Below are 15,391 nucleotides of genomic sequence, written 5' to 3'. Positions count from 1 at the left end.
CCATCTGTGCTGCCGGGGCTGAGCAGCCGCCTGGTGCCAGGCAGTGCCGCTCCACTGCGGGCAGGTGGAGAGTAAAGGCAGACAGATGCCAAAGGTAGGATAAAAATGACAGAATGTAGATGCTTGCGGTAGGACTAGGAAAACAACAGTCCAAGATCACGAGTCTGACGAGTCCAGGTCATGTTTGACATAACCCAAGCATGCTGAAGCTTTTTAAGTGTCCCAAATTTTAATGAAGGTGGTCCTAACGTGGTGCTAGATTTGTGGTGTGCTCTGTCTGAACCACATGAAGTAGTTTTGACAAGTTTGTCTTTTTCTTTGCCTTTTCCTCTGGGATCTCCATTTGATAAGGATTAACGGGATGCTAAATTACAGTTGGAGGGCTAGCAGAATATTAAACTCTGTATTTTTTCTGGCCATTACAGCATATCACTTCCAGGCCATAAATTACAGAGCTGTCCATGTAATTTTGCAGCTTCACTGAGAAAGCAGTTGGACGCAGCTCTGCAAAGGATTGGATGCCACACAAAACTGATCTTCTGGAGCAGAAGTGGTAATTGATCTTCATTCAAGGTCTGGGTGGTGAGTACACGGATTTAGGATGTAGGAGCTCTGGGTTCAATTGCATTCTGCTTAAGGGTATTCCCTTTTTGCAGAGGGAGACCAAACCACCAGCTGTAGTCCATCCTGTAGTTCAGGGGAGGAACTTGTTTTGTTATGCTGCCTATCTGGGACAGCTACTTAGGGAAGCAGAACTTTTTCAGTCATAGGCAATTTCTCCCCTATCCTCATAGAGTGCTGTAGTTGCTAAGGTCATGTTTGTTGCAGTGAGTAAAACAGGTCAGGGTTTTTTTGGCCTTCAAGTGTGTGACATGTTAGGGCTGTCAGCCACACGCCAGAGCACTTTTACCCCCACAGAGGATGCCCACCTGCTTGCAAGCTGCCTGCTGCTCACAGTCTCTGGTACATGCCATCTTTCCAGCTGTGTATGAGAGAGGGCATGACCAGAACTGTGCCGGCCACACCGGCCATAAAGCAGCACAGATGGTCACAAGCTAGCAGCAGTGGTACCTGTGTCCAAGCAAGAGCTCCTGGCTGTGGACCATCAGTGGGGGAAGGTGCTTGTAGGACAGATTTTAGAAATCTCCATCTGTATCTTAATTACCAAGAAGTGGAATCCAAAACAAATGGTTGTGTAGCAAAACAGTTGAATAGGAGAATTTGTCAACCATAATATGGAAGTTTCATGGGGGATTACTTTGAACTACCTCTAGCCTGATCCTGTGAAGACATATTAGCAATAGAACCACATTAGGGGCATTTATGGAGTGCATCTTCTACCATAGTGCCTCCTGAAAGAGAACCAGTGGTGGACTAAGACTTTCACAAAGCATATCAGAGCTCAGTAGTTAGTTAGTCTTCAAGAGAATGCTTTGTATTCAAAGTAAAACCTTAAAAGAGGCACAGCATAAGAACTAGAGAGGGGTGTGATCTCAAACAGCACTGGTAGATTCAGGCAGTCCCCTGTTCATCATCCTGTGTGGTTGGATCCAAGCTGAAGGAGTCTAGTTGTACTTGTTTGCAGAGGAAGACTAAAGAACAGAAATGCTTCTAGTGGTGAAGCAGTGAGCTACTCACATAGAAACTGTTTCCAGTCCATGGAGAAAAGGAGGCACCTTTAAGGTGAGATTCGTCTCATCCAAGGAGGTAATGAATGAGAGGTGTGATCAATGAATCTTAATGTAGAAAAGCTTGTTTCTCTCCACTGGCTCTGAAAGATGTCTAGAGAACTGTGTCAGGAGACCTGAATCCCACTCTTGCTCTGTAAATTAAGGTTCAGAAGAAACACTCCTCTAAGTTAAGTATCATGGAATTTATGTTCATTGCTGGAAACAAACTGCATGATTATTCATCATATTCAACCACTGCACAAATCTTCTCCTGAGAATTCCTTCTTCTTGCCTAAGTACTGTGTGAGAGATTGTGATGAGAAAGGTGAAAGCAGTGCTGTAAAAGCTTTCTTTGTATTCATCAGGAGTTTAGAGAAAGTGGCAAGGTCCAATGTTGAAAAAAAAGTAGCTTGTATAGCATTACAAAAAAATTTATTTTAAACCAAGCTTTATTTTTTCCATGGAAGCATGTTTGGACATTTGTTTCACCACCCCAAAGGAACACAAGGTAGTAATAAATCCTGCTCTGAAATTATCTCAAGTCAGTATGATCAAGCTACAAAACACAGACCATTTAATTCAAACTTTTTCCCCTCCAGTAAATAAAAGATATTCTGAATGCTTTTTACGTCTCAACAGTGAGTAATTCAGTGGGAGTATTTGTTTAAAAAACTTCAATAATAAAGTGTTTGCAGGCCTGCTGAATTTGAAGGGAGAGGAGGAGAATGTACAGGCAATACCCTGTTTGTGTATCTGATAGGACTTCAGAACTCTCGGCTTGTTCTATCTTTAAAAAGAAAAATCCAACCCTTCCAAAGAATTGAATTGTACAAAATGTATGGGAAGTACAAAATGACATATGTCATAGGTATATGTTTGTACATATGAGTCATCTGGAGAAAAACTGAGTCATTTATACACCTAGAAGTCTATAAAGGTTTTTCAGAGAAAATTACAGACAAAAATCAAGGTAATTTTGTGCTGCTGTAGGTCTCTTTCCCTAAGTTCAGGAGTAGCCAAGAATCCTTGTGGCCCACTGTAGAATCCTGGAATGGCTGGGGTGTGGCACTCCCCAAGCTCAGCCTGTCACCTTGTGACACACCTTGTGACACACCTTGTGTTCTGTTTGAGCACCTTCCTGCAGCCCAGGGAAACTCCTCTGGGAGAGCTCCTGCAAGCCAGGATCAGAGCACAGGGAAGGAAAGTGCTCTGTCCCCTTTACCAAAAGGACCTGGAGCTAGAGCGTAGGGGGTCCCAAGCACCAGGGGTGTCACTCCAGGAGTGAGGGCTGCATGGTACTTGGTTGCTGGCTGGGGTTAAAGCACAATGCATTTGCACAGGTACAATCTTTAGGAAGGGCTCAGGATTCAGTTTTGAATGAGAATGCTCAATAAGAAGAACAGTTATGTAAGGTAGTTTCTCAGACCTCCCTGTGCACTGGTGCAATTTTAAACAAATCTCTTTCCAGTGCTGACATGAATGTAGATAGACTGAATTTAGGAAACACAGGGAACCATCAACTGCCACGCATTGTTTGGTTTGCATCATATATATCCTGTGCTGAATAAGGAAATCTCCATTTCCTCTTGGTCTGTTTGCTATTCTCATAAAATTGTGCTATTCTCATAAAATTGTGCTATTTCAATAAAAAATTTAATTCCACAAGAGCACAGAGTTAATAGAGACATTTCCCTCTCAGTCACAAGTTTTCTTTTACTACTTCGCAGGAATTTTCATCCACTGACATTAGAAGCTGCATGACTTCACTTTGTGTTGCATGTTAGATCGAGCAGATGAAAAGAGAAAATTATTTTCATTTTCCTTTAGTCAAAGATGTTTGTGCATAGGAAGAGCAGGATCTAAACAACATGTGGTTAATATAACTCTCTTTTAAAGGCCTCTCCTTTGAGTTGTGCAAGCAACTGTAAAGAAGCAAATAAAACAGGAGAAATGGGCATTAACTTAGTTTGTGAAATTTTATAGGCAACTTGCTTGTACTCGTAACACTGATGAAAGTGGGAGAATAGGTTTTGAGGAAGACAGGGCAGATTAGTGTGTGAAGAAGGAGGAATAAATCTTTTACAGAATTAACTTTAATCTAGTGTGAAACAGAGTTTCACAGTAAGTTATTTTTAATAGTGTGTTCACATCATTACTGGAATGAATATAAAAATAGAAAACCTATGACAAACAAAAACCCACAAAGGATATGTGGAGGCTTAATATTTTAAAGCTTTTAATGGGTTTCCTTTTAATTCAGATTTTCTTGAACAGTATCTATATAGAAAAGCCATGAGATCAGAATCTGACACCCTTTAATTAATCTTCTTTTATCTGGTGACACTTTTGCTATGATTTATGGTTTCCACATTCTGATCTCTGCGCAGTTCTTTCAGCAGAGAAGGACAGTACCTTTACACCCATACTGCCCCACCTCTTCCAGTTTGTTAGCACTAAACCATCCTACCCACTCAGTATTACAAGAAGACACTCAGACAGTGAGCTGTCTGAGCTCACTGAAGCTGAGCCAGAGAATCACAGAATGAAAAGCAGGGGGAGCTTGAGGAGCACAAGAGAATTTTCCTCGTGTGGTGTCTGGTGTAAAGCGCTGAGCCCGCACAGCTCAGAACTGCAGTTTCTGGGCTCGCCAGAAGCTGGGACATTGTCGTTGCAGACAGTTTCTCTGGGGAAATTAGTTATAAACTGTAATATGTTTCTCCTGGTCATTGTAAACCACATATTTTCAAAGACTTCTTTCTTGGCATGTCCCAGATGGGGAGACCACCTCCTGACAGATTTCATGTGAATGCTCCAAAGCTTGGGGGTGCTAGAGCAGCTCAAAGAAAATGCCACTCTTTTTTTTTTTTGCTTGGTTAGTTATTTTCTTTTCAGAAACAGTTGAATTGTTGGCTGACCTTTTCCAAAACTTTGAGCAGGCACCAAGCTTGGAAAATGGCAGACTGTATGGTTAGAGCTGGAAAATTTAAGAACAATACAGAGAGCTGTATGGTTAGACTCTTTGGTTAGAGCTGGAAAATTTAAAAACAGCAGGACAGAGCCTAACTATGGGAAATGCCAGGCATCCATAATGCTTTTTGGTATTTTTTCCCATACCTTCCATGTATGGAAGTAACAAATGAGGTAGAGCAGCCCCTGTGCTGCCACGTTTCCCTGCCTGAACCCCAGCAGCAGGCTTTGCCACTGTGCCAGTGCTGCTGCCTGCCCAGCCTGGGGCTGGTGGCACGTGTGGTCTGAGCCAGCAGGGCATGCAGCCTGTGGAAGCTCTGCCTATGCCAGATTGCAGGCCAGAAGCCTTCTCTGGAGAGCCTCAGCTCTTTCCAGTTAAAATCAGAGACCTGCCTGGAGCTGAGCCACAACTTCCAGCTGATGCTGCTGGGCTTCTCCTCCTGGAAAGGGAGAATCCAGGAAGAGGGCAAGACATGGACAGATCAGGTCTGGAGTCCTTATACAGAGTTGACTGGGTAGTAACTTCTGAGTATCCAGGTTCTGCAGACACATTTTTATACCTCATTTGCCTGTGTAGGATCTGTTTCCAGCCATGTAAATCTGAGAGCCTCTTGGTTCGGATCTCTTGTGGTGGTTAGCAAGTACGGAAACAGGAAATTTGTTGAATACTTTAGGTCTGCGGTTTGCTGAACTTCTAGCAATTGTTTTCTGTAACAGGGAGGTGTGGAAAGTTTTCTCAACAAGAAGCACGCACCTTCCTGGCTGGCTGTGTTGCTTTGTTCTGCCTCTTTGCTCTGCCCTGAGGCACCCATCGCACTTGGACTCCTCTGAGCACTCCAGTACCCAAATTATCTCCTAAAGGGAGAATCCACAGGTGGAGCCTGATCTGCAGCAATCCCCAGATGCTGGAAAACTCTAGGTATCCTGCAGCAAACCGGGGTAGCCCAAACCCTTACAAAAGAAAGGAAGAAAGAAAAAGAAAGGAAGGAAGAAAGAAAGGAAGAAAGAACAGAAGAAAGAAAGGAAGAAAGGAAGAGGAAGGAAGGAAGGAAGGAAGGAAGGAAAGAAAGAAAGAAAGAAAGAAAGGAAAGAAGTTTGTGATAATTCAGTGGGACCCATTGTCATGAATATTTCTGTATGATCACCTGTCTGTGTTACATAGTGCCTTCAAGTGTCAGAGCTGTGCCAGCTGCATTAGGAGGAGCACTGCCAGCAGGAGGAGGGAGGTGATCCTGTGCTGGGGCTCACAGCCTGCAGCACCTGTCCCGTGTCAGCCCAGAGGCTGGCACTGCTCAGCCCCTAGAAGAGAAGGTTTAGGGCAGATCTCATCGATGCACACAAATACCTGAAGAGAGGGTGTAAAGAAAATGGAGCCAGGAACATTCCGGTGGTGCCCAGTGACAGGAACAGAGGCAGCGGGTACACACTGAAAGACAGGAGGCTCCCTCAGAATGTCAATAAAGACTTTTTCACAGCTACAGTGGCTAAGACTGGCACAGGCTGTCCAGAAAGTTGTGGAGATATCTGACCTTGAGGACAGATACCCAAAAGCTGTCTGGATATGGTCCTGGGCAGCCTGCCCTAAGTGACCCTGCTTGAACACACTGGTTGAACCAGATGACCTCCATGAGTTCCTTCCAATCTCAGCTGCTCTGTGATTCTCTTAAATTCTGTGGCAGCTCCTTTCAAATTGGGGTAGGGAAGTTACCAAATGAACAATTTGAATGCCAGTAACACATTCCTTTCAGTTACTGGATGTATTTGCTTTTAGTGCATTTTGATTTTATCACAGATTTTGTGGTTATCATCACATTTAATAATCACATTTATATTTAAGATTGCTAATCCTTTGTGGTACTCTGTTTTTCATTTGCAGTTGTTTACTCTTCCAGAATTACAAGAACTGCATGGATCTAATGTCTTCATGTAAACTCTTGATCCTCATATTTAGGGCTTTATGACAAAACTCAACAGACCTAAAAATGATGGTGCTGTATCATGGATATAACTTTAGTTTGGGCAAGTGCATAAGCCTCATCTGAGCCAGGACCAAAACAACCATTGGTGACACAGCTGAGAATAACTGGCATGGGAATTGCAAGTGTACCTTGGACTGTGACCTCTCCTGGTGAGAGGAACAGAACAGGTTGTGTTTTCAGTGAGGATACTCCAGGCAGTCTGTAGACTCAGGGACACATTTTGCATGTAAGTTGTTTACAGGGAGCAGACCCTTGCCAAGAGCACCTGCCAAACCATGCATTATAATCCCAACAGAAGCTTCTTTGGTTTAGGCCAAAACTGTGCCAAGGATCATTCTAGCAATTTAACACTTGCCCTTTAGTGCCATTCACGGCATCATCCAAGTCAGCAGCATAGATGCAGCCAAAGTTTGGCAGGACGTATTTATTTTTAATTTTATTTTATTCCACTACATCTGTCTGAAGCCATTAGCAGCTTCTAAAATAAATTCCGTAGTCACAAATCAACACTTTTTTGTTATGTTTTTAAAGTGGCTGTACAAATGGCAATTCTGTAAGCCAATCAGCAGAGTGCAAATAGTGAAAGAGAAGTTTTGCCTTGAACCATACATCTGAGCAAGAGGAGTAATTATGGGTGTCTGTCATTCCAGTCTCAATATCTGCAGAGACACTGAAGTGCTATCTGTTAAACTGACTCCTGGAACCCGGATATCCTCCCTCCTGACAGGACAGCTCTTTGCTTATTTTTGACTCATCATCCTGTGCGAGTTTGGTCTTCACAAGCTACAAGAGATCAGCACTTCATTTATGTCTCTAAAGCACATACAAACAACTGTCTCAAATAAACGTACTTAGGTGGGACCTAGTGGGATGCCTTGTAAGATGAGGACCTTCATTTCCTGACCTCACATGAAACAGGGCAGAGTTGTGTTTTCACCTTCTCAATTGTCTCCACTTTCCCCTGTTACTTCAGGTTCTTTTGAATCTACAAGTTACAGTGCCACTTACAAGAGTAATTATGTTTCCAAATTTACCATTAATATTAGAAAGAACGTTTCCAAAAGTTCTGAAATTAGCTATAAAATAATCCAGGACTGAAAAAAAAACCCCAATTAATCAATAATTAAGATTACTTGCTAATAAAAATTGAGAGGTGACTTTATATATGTGAAAATACCTTCACTGGGTAAAAGACTTGATGCTGACTCTCTAGCTTATCAGAAAAATGTGTAACAAAAAACAGTATCTGGAATTTAAAAACAGAAAATGCTAATCAAAAATCATGATTTTTAAAGCTGGAAATGACTACCATAGAATAAACTTTCAAAGAGAAGTAGCTGATTGTCTATTGCTTAATCTGATTTCCAAGTAAGACGGTCTGTATTTCCAGGGAGTGTACTTCAGGTGAGTATAATTATGAATGCAATACATGAGCAGCTGGATTAAATGAAGTGGCCTCTGTTAGGTACTTAGAGAAGATGAATCAGGTACTTTCTGGCCCTGAAAAGTGTGAGTCTCTGAGAAGCAAGAGGAAATCATTCCTGATCTATTAAATCCACTTCTGTTTAGATTATAATCATGAGATTATGAAGCTGTGCTGCTCATACCAGAAATAGTCTTCACTTCTTTGACCATTCAAGAAGTCAGCAAAGAGTCTAGAAACAAAGATCTCTCCAGAACAGTGTGGCACAGTAACCCAGCCACTTCCACCTTCACCAACAAAAGCCAGAGAAAATAAATAGAAGCACAGAGGCACCAACACAACTACCAACACACAGACTTACCAACACAGCCTTTAGAGTTCAGCTTTTCACATACTGCATTGAATGGTTCAATTAGATTTGCAGCAACAGTAAATCTAATATGATATTAAATTAATGAAGAAATTTTATGTAGTAAGGGAGTGAGGTGGATTGTTCAATTTGTTGCTTATGTTTATACACCTTCTTGTAAATCATTCAATGTGTTTATCTTAAATAGGGAAATGGCGACAGTAAAGATTGTACAATATAGAAGTTGGAAAACCAGTCTCCTTAGACTTGGTCTGCTAAAAGTTCATATCCTTGATTATATCTCCAACTGGTTCTTAGTGTATTTTTTATCTTCACAGTTTGTTTTAATTTTTGGCTCAGTTATTCTTTGGCACTGAAGTAGTGAACCACACGTTGCTGTGTTGTAACTGCTGAAAGCCTGGCTGCATAACCACAATTTGCCCATGTCTACTAACTTCCACTTCTAACAATATAATAAGCAGTGGATGGACCCTTATGAAAGTATTCTGCAGAATGAGAATGAGTTGTGTCTGGCAGTTACAGTAAGAATCAGGGTAATGCCATCTGGATAATGAAAGGCACACAGAATTTATATTTATAGTCATTACAGCTAAAGATCTGAAATCCAGCGCCCCAAGTGCCAGCAGGAATTGGAGAGGAGACGCAAGGAGGGTTGGTCATGAACTGAGAAGAGACTGGTGGCTGCTACATCTGCAAGGGGTAAATGTGGGGAAGGACAGGTGTGAGATGTGAGGCAGAGCATGTGTACTGAAGATATGATTAAATATGTTTGTGGATTCAAGCAGAAAGTTTGAAGTACCTCAAGTATGATGTGCTCAGTGCAGATATCAGGTCACAAGGTATAGCAAAAACGACTGTTCTCTAAACTGTAAACTAACATCAAGTGCTTGTTGTTTTTTACTGTGTACACATCTGCGGTTTTCACAGTTTAATCAGCATAGCATCTGATTAACATGCGCTTGTTTTCTGTTTGCTACATGCCTCCTCCCCACCCCCAACCTCATTATGAACGCATTAAGATTACTTGACAAGACTCCTCTTGACTTCAGAAAAGTTGAATAAATAACCTTTTCTTAGATTTCAAGAGAATATTAATTGGCTACCATTTGGTGTCAGATTTCATCAGTATCACACAAGAGGAGGTCCTGGGGATGTGTATTTTTTAGTATTTTTTCTTCAGATTTTGCTGCTCTGAAGTATGTGTCTGAGGAGAGAATAGAAGTTTAGCAGGAGAAAGACTGCTTCAATATTTTACCCAGCGCTCAGGAGATCTATATTCACTTCTGAGATCTGCCAGAAACTCCCCAGGTAGTTTCGAGCAAGCTAATCAGTCAGTTTCTCCCTGTGTGCCTGTTAAGTCAAACGGCAATTATAGCACTGCGTGCAGTCACGATTCCCTGGCTGGTGAGCAGGCTGGCGTGTTGGGGACTGTCACTTCCCTCAGCACAGCAGTGCTGCGAGCTGAGAGCGTCAAACAGCCCCAGGGAGCCCAAGTGAGGGGAGCGTGCATCACCAGCCCTGCGAGACCCGAGAGCCAGGCTGGCATCGCCTGGCACAGAGCCCGTGCGTGCCTGGGGACAGGCCAGCTGTGCCAGTGATGGAGCACTGCTCACTGCACAGCCTCTGGGGCTGGCTCACTCCTGGCGTGACCTTAAACAGCACGGGCTACGCTGGCTTTGTGACTCTACTGTCAAAACATACTTCTTTGGTTTTCTCCTGGCAGTATTCTTTTGGGAGTAATTTGTCATTCTTCTTGCTTAAGCTACAAGGACCTTTGGTTGTTCTTCTCTTTCCTTTTTTGTGTACTTGCAAGCCTGGTATGCCACTAGTGATAAGGGAGAGGCCATAATAATCTTTATTTCTGTTTTGCCAGGCTGCTCTGACCATCCCACAGGAAGTCAAAATCTCCATATTCAGTACTTCAGGCTTTTGATTGCTTCCTTTCTGGAGCTGCTGAGCCTGCCTTCCTAAGGATTGGCTGCCCTAAGAGATGTATCAAGCTTACACTGACTGTTTTAGATTGCTATTTTGTTTATTGTGCTCCTTTTGTGTCTCTTGAGAGTGTCCAGTGACACCACCCATCCTGCTGTCCATTTGGGAACATCTGAGGTGCTGGAGCAAAGGTGACGTGGGTGGAAAGGAATGGGAGGGGGTAAGCATGTGAACCAAAAACTGCATCTCTAAAGTCATGCTGTCCCCTGTAAGCAGATGTCCTTCCATGTAAAGCCCTCTCCAGAGGCTTGGCTCGGCTTGAACACTTGAGCAGAGCAGAGAGGCCCTTCCTGCCAAGTCTCTCTTGGGTCACAGTGGCAGAAGGTGTGGCTTTCCTCCATCATCCCGCTATCAGCTGCGCCCTCCTCTCACAGGGGGCTTACAGGACTGGTCCAAAGCCAGCACAGCATGCTGAGACTTGGCATGGGCTGGGGGAAGAGTACGGGAACAACCTCTTTGTGGGGATAGTCTGACATTTTCTCTAGGTTTTGCCTCCTCCATGGTTGTTGAGGGTACTGGAATCTAGGTTCTGTTTCAGAAATGTGGCATTTGCCAGTCTCTTGAAGACCCACCTATATTTGTTCAAGTTAGAAGTATTGTAATCATTATCTAGAGCTAAAATTAAAATTTATGGCTTTTGTTAAGAGTAAGATCAACATGATTTTGGCAGAATTAGAGGACAACTCTAGCTAAGTGCTGACCTACATAAAGAAAAAGAACAAACTGAGAACATTTTAACTTGGCACCAATGGCAGGAGAGAAACAACTTTGCCTGCATTAAGCTGTATGCCAAGTCCCATAACTTAAGAAGTTCTACATACTGGCAAGCATACAGAACTCATACACTTTTAAAACTTAGCAAATGTCTACTTTCAACTTTATAGAATTTCTAAAAAAGTCTAATTGTGATATCAAGTGGAATATGAATTCAAATGAGCTTAAATTAAATTTCTAAAATTAGAATGAGCATTTAAATTTGTGCATACCTAGGAACAACTCAAAATAAATTTTGGAGCCTCTTAAGAAACATTCTGAATTCATGTATTAAGTATCAAAGTAGCATGTATTTTTACAAATACCTAGGCAATTCAGCATATATGAAATTGTAAATATGCATTTCTACAAGTAAGTGCCAGTAATATTAGGCAGAGTCGTGACTATTGTTAGTGCTTGTAATATCTTCTGCAATAATAAAAACAAGCTGGGTCTATTATGACCTTTTTCATTATGTTTTTTGTTTTACTTAAGCAATTCAATTTTCTTCATCTATGTTACAATATGATCATTTGAACAGAAAAGTTATGCTACTGAAATGTTAGAGGCAACTACAAAAGAACACAGTCATAACTGAGGATTTTTTTTAATGGGGTAAAAAAGACTTTTACTGATATTGTATTTTTTTTCCAATTTAACACTTTTTTTTTCTCTCAAAATAATTGGAAAGAATTTTGCTCCTTTGTTAGGAGTTGAAAGTAAAATATGTAAAAATGTCCTGCTGGTGTGCATACATTGTTCTGTCACAGCCTGGGCTGAATGTCCCACTTTTCTCTGAAAGTTATTAACATATGCCAAAGAGTTTGTGGAAGGCCTGATGGAGGATCAAACTCTATCCTAGCAGCCTTGAGGGGTCTTGCCATGGAGACATGCCTTCCCACTGGCTTCTTCCCAGCAATCACAGAATGCTAAAATATATCAAGAGTGGTGGGAAAAGAGCTGCTCCTGAAATGCGCTCCATATTGTGACAAAAACAGTGAACTGCATTAGGACTGTGCAAAAAAAGTAAGGATAATATCATCTATTCATAATCATCAAAACATCTCCAGTGGAACTCATCTGACAAAGGAGTGTTACGTTAGGACACATAACAATGGTACCAGAAATTTGCCAGGAGATTTAACTGGAAAAATGCCTTTCCATTTTCAGGCACTCCTCACAATGGCAAGAGCAAAAAGAAATTAAATTCAAAAACTGAAAAAGAGATTGTGGGAAAAAACCCATTTAATCTGGCAGTGCTGCTGGCAATTGGCTAACATCTTTATGCCATGTAGCTGTGTGGTTTCTCTGTTCTGGTAACCCCTGCCTGAGCATGGCCTGCAGAGAAATCTGTGTTGATCTCATGAGTCATTCCCAGGAGATGGCAAACATGACTAAAAGACTGGAATACAAGACACATGTTGCAGGGTGAAAACCAAAAGAACTGGAGGGTGTTTAAAAAGCAGTCAAGAGATTAACTCTGGAGAGACGGCGTAAGGAAAAGGGCATGAAGGAAGGGTGCAGAACATGATCACAGTACCCTTTGCTCCTGCTGTCCTCCCGAGCTGCTGCTTGAGTGCAGGGAGTCCATGGCAGCCCCACAGAGAGCTGAAGGAAGAGGCAGTTGTCTCACTGGTCCCAGACAAGGAGACCACTAATGGTCCCTCTGGCATACAACTACCATTCTCCATTACACACGTACCACAGACTTCAGTAAGCTGTGCAATAGTTTGCTTGGCACAGGGTTGACATTGTCTTGCTATTTATGAAATCAATAAAAGCTTTCTTGTTTCTTGAGCATGTGTTCTTGATTAAAAGGTTTATTGAAACACACTTGTCCTTCCTGAAACATGTGGATGTCTTTTGGGATGGACAGGCAAATTTGCAATGTCACAGAAGGTCGTATTCAATTGCAAATACCATAGCATGCTGACAACACATGTACAGCAGCTCAACATCAACAGTGTGCCATAATGAGCTCATTAAAAGGGTTGGGGGCTTTTTGTGAATCAGAGCATGAAGAAGTATTTGGTCACACCTGATGCCTCTGCACCCTGGTTTTGAAGATAGAAGTGCCTCCACACACTTGTCCAGCTGGCAGAAGCACTGAGCAGTCAGCTCTCCTTCTCTCCTCCTCTCCTTCTGTGCTCTGCTAAGGGCAGCTTTCTGCTGTCCCACCACCCACCGAGTAGGCATTTGCCTTTAGAAGATTCTAAAACACAATATGCATTGGTAACACAAGGCAGAAATTTCTCAAATGCTTCAAGCCATGTCCTGACATGTTTCCATTCTTCTTTCCCTCTTCCAGAATTCATGCACATTATTCAAAAATGGGTCTGTAGCTCAGAAGAGTTCTTTCTCAGATTTCCACTTACTGAGAAGTCTGTCACCCTGAAAGCAGATAAAATCAAAATAACAGTAGTACTAATACACCATTTAATGTCTGCAATGTGAGGCTGTGGAAAGTGGGGGAGATGCAATACATATGCAACCAAATGACCTTTGAAACATCTTGGTATGAGAAGCTATTCCAGTACTTTGTAGACGATGTAGCCATATAGCCAATTCAGGGACAGAAGTATGGAAACGTGTCTTCAGGTTCAGTTCAATATTTCAACAGAGGAAAAGCAAATAAAAAGAAAAAATTAGTCAGTATAAGTCAATAATGCATTTCCAAAGGGTGTTTTCATTTAAAATGTGAAAAAAATGCTGAAGCTGCTTAAATTTGTAAAGCATAAATTAATATATCATTCAAAATTTTTAAAATATCCTATTTTACATAGTTTCTATTTTGTTGAAAAAAAACAAGTCACTAAACCATTATTTGTTTATCTCTACCTGAGGCTGCCTGCTGTATGGCATTTCTTGTTCTTTTTCAGTTTTAATTCCTCTTTTGCACTTACACTCCATCTTACTATCTCATTCTACACCATTCCTTTCAGATTAAAAGAATCAATTTTTTTAGTTACTCTGAATCTAGCAGTGAAAGGTGATGAGAAGAAGATATTTTATATAAATGTGCCAGTTTGTTTGCTTGAACAGCAGAGATCACATTCTCAGCTCTGTTCTTTAACAACCGCTCCCAATCGAGAATTGGGGTAAAAAGCAGCATAAAAGTTGGTATTGAGAATTAATTCTACGTTACCAAAACCAAGTTTAAAAGTGGAGCAGCCTATTCTATAATAAGTTATTGTGGTGTATAACTTCAGCCAGTATGGGCTTTGGATTTTATATTACAAACTTTGGAAGGCGTCAAAAGTACACTTAACATATTAGAGACAAATATTACCGCTGATCTATTAATTTAGAAATGTAGATCAGTTGGCCAATTACCTTTTCATCTTTCTTTATCCAAACTTAGTTGGTTTTTTTTTTAACAAATTGTGTTAGACCTAAGCGCTTGCTTAACATTTGTTGGTTAGCACAATTACAATCAAGGACTTGTCTTTATTTCCTAAAGGACAAGTTATACACACGTTCAGCCATAGTGTCACTGAACTTCCACTCCTGTCTGTTGTACAATGGATTGAAACATCACCACATTCTTGCATTTTTCTTTGTCGAAGAAAGTAAAACAGATTTGGCAGTGAAGGAATGTTGCAGCAGAAAGGTTCACAAGATAAGTTCTGGATGAAAACCAAGACTATAATTGTACCAAAAAAGTAAAGTAACTTGGTTTTATTTTAAATTTAAAATGTATTTTAAATTTAACTGTAGTTTCAGGGCAGCATTTCTTTGCTTTATGCAACAGTGGCTAGCAATAGTGAGATTTACTCTGGGGACATCAGCCTGAGTTTTCTTTGGGTTTGCAAAGGCTTTTCCTTCACCATAGTCAGTTTGGACTGAATAGGGTTTCTTTTTATATTTTTCCATTCACTTTGCTCAGTTGAAAAGCATCAAAGAAATGGTCATTTGTTGAGAGACTGGCATCTAGCAGTCACTGTTACAAGTCAATTGTTAAGGAAACTTTGCCACCATAGAGAAGCTTAATTTTTCTAATTGGTATGTATGGTAGGATGCTGAGGTAAGGTTGGAGAAGATTTCCCAGTTCTAGAAGATGTTAAGCACTGGATGACTTTGCAGCTTCAGTTTCTGAAATTACAGTGCTTTTAGAAGCATTTTCTTTTGGGTTCTTAGGGAAGTCTAAGAAAGTCTGACCTGCATCCAGCAGGGATACCTGTGTGGGAGGAGGCCTTGGTGTACTTCAGCTTTGCATTCATCTTGCCTGGAGCAGTGA

Source organism: Onychostruthus taczanowskii, unplaced genomic scaffold (assembly GCF_017590055.1).
Source record: "Onychostruthus taczanowskii isolate IOZ18803 unplaced genomic scaffold, ASM1759005v1 scaffold21, whole genome shotgun sequence".
Lineage (NCBI taxonomy): Eukaryota > Metazoa > Chordata > Aves > Passeriformes > Passeridae > Onychostruthus > Onychostruthus taczanowskii.
This window is presented reverse-complemented; position numbering follows the sequence as displayed.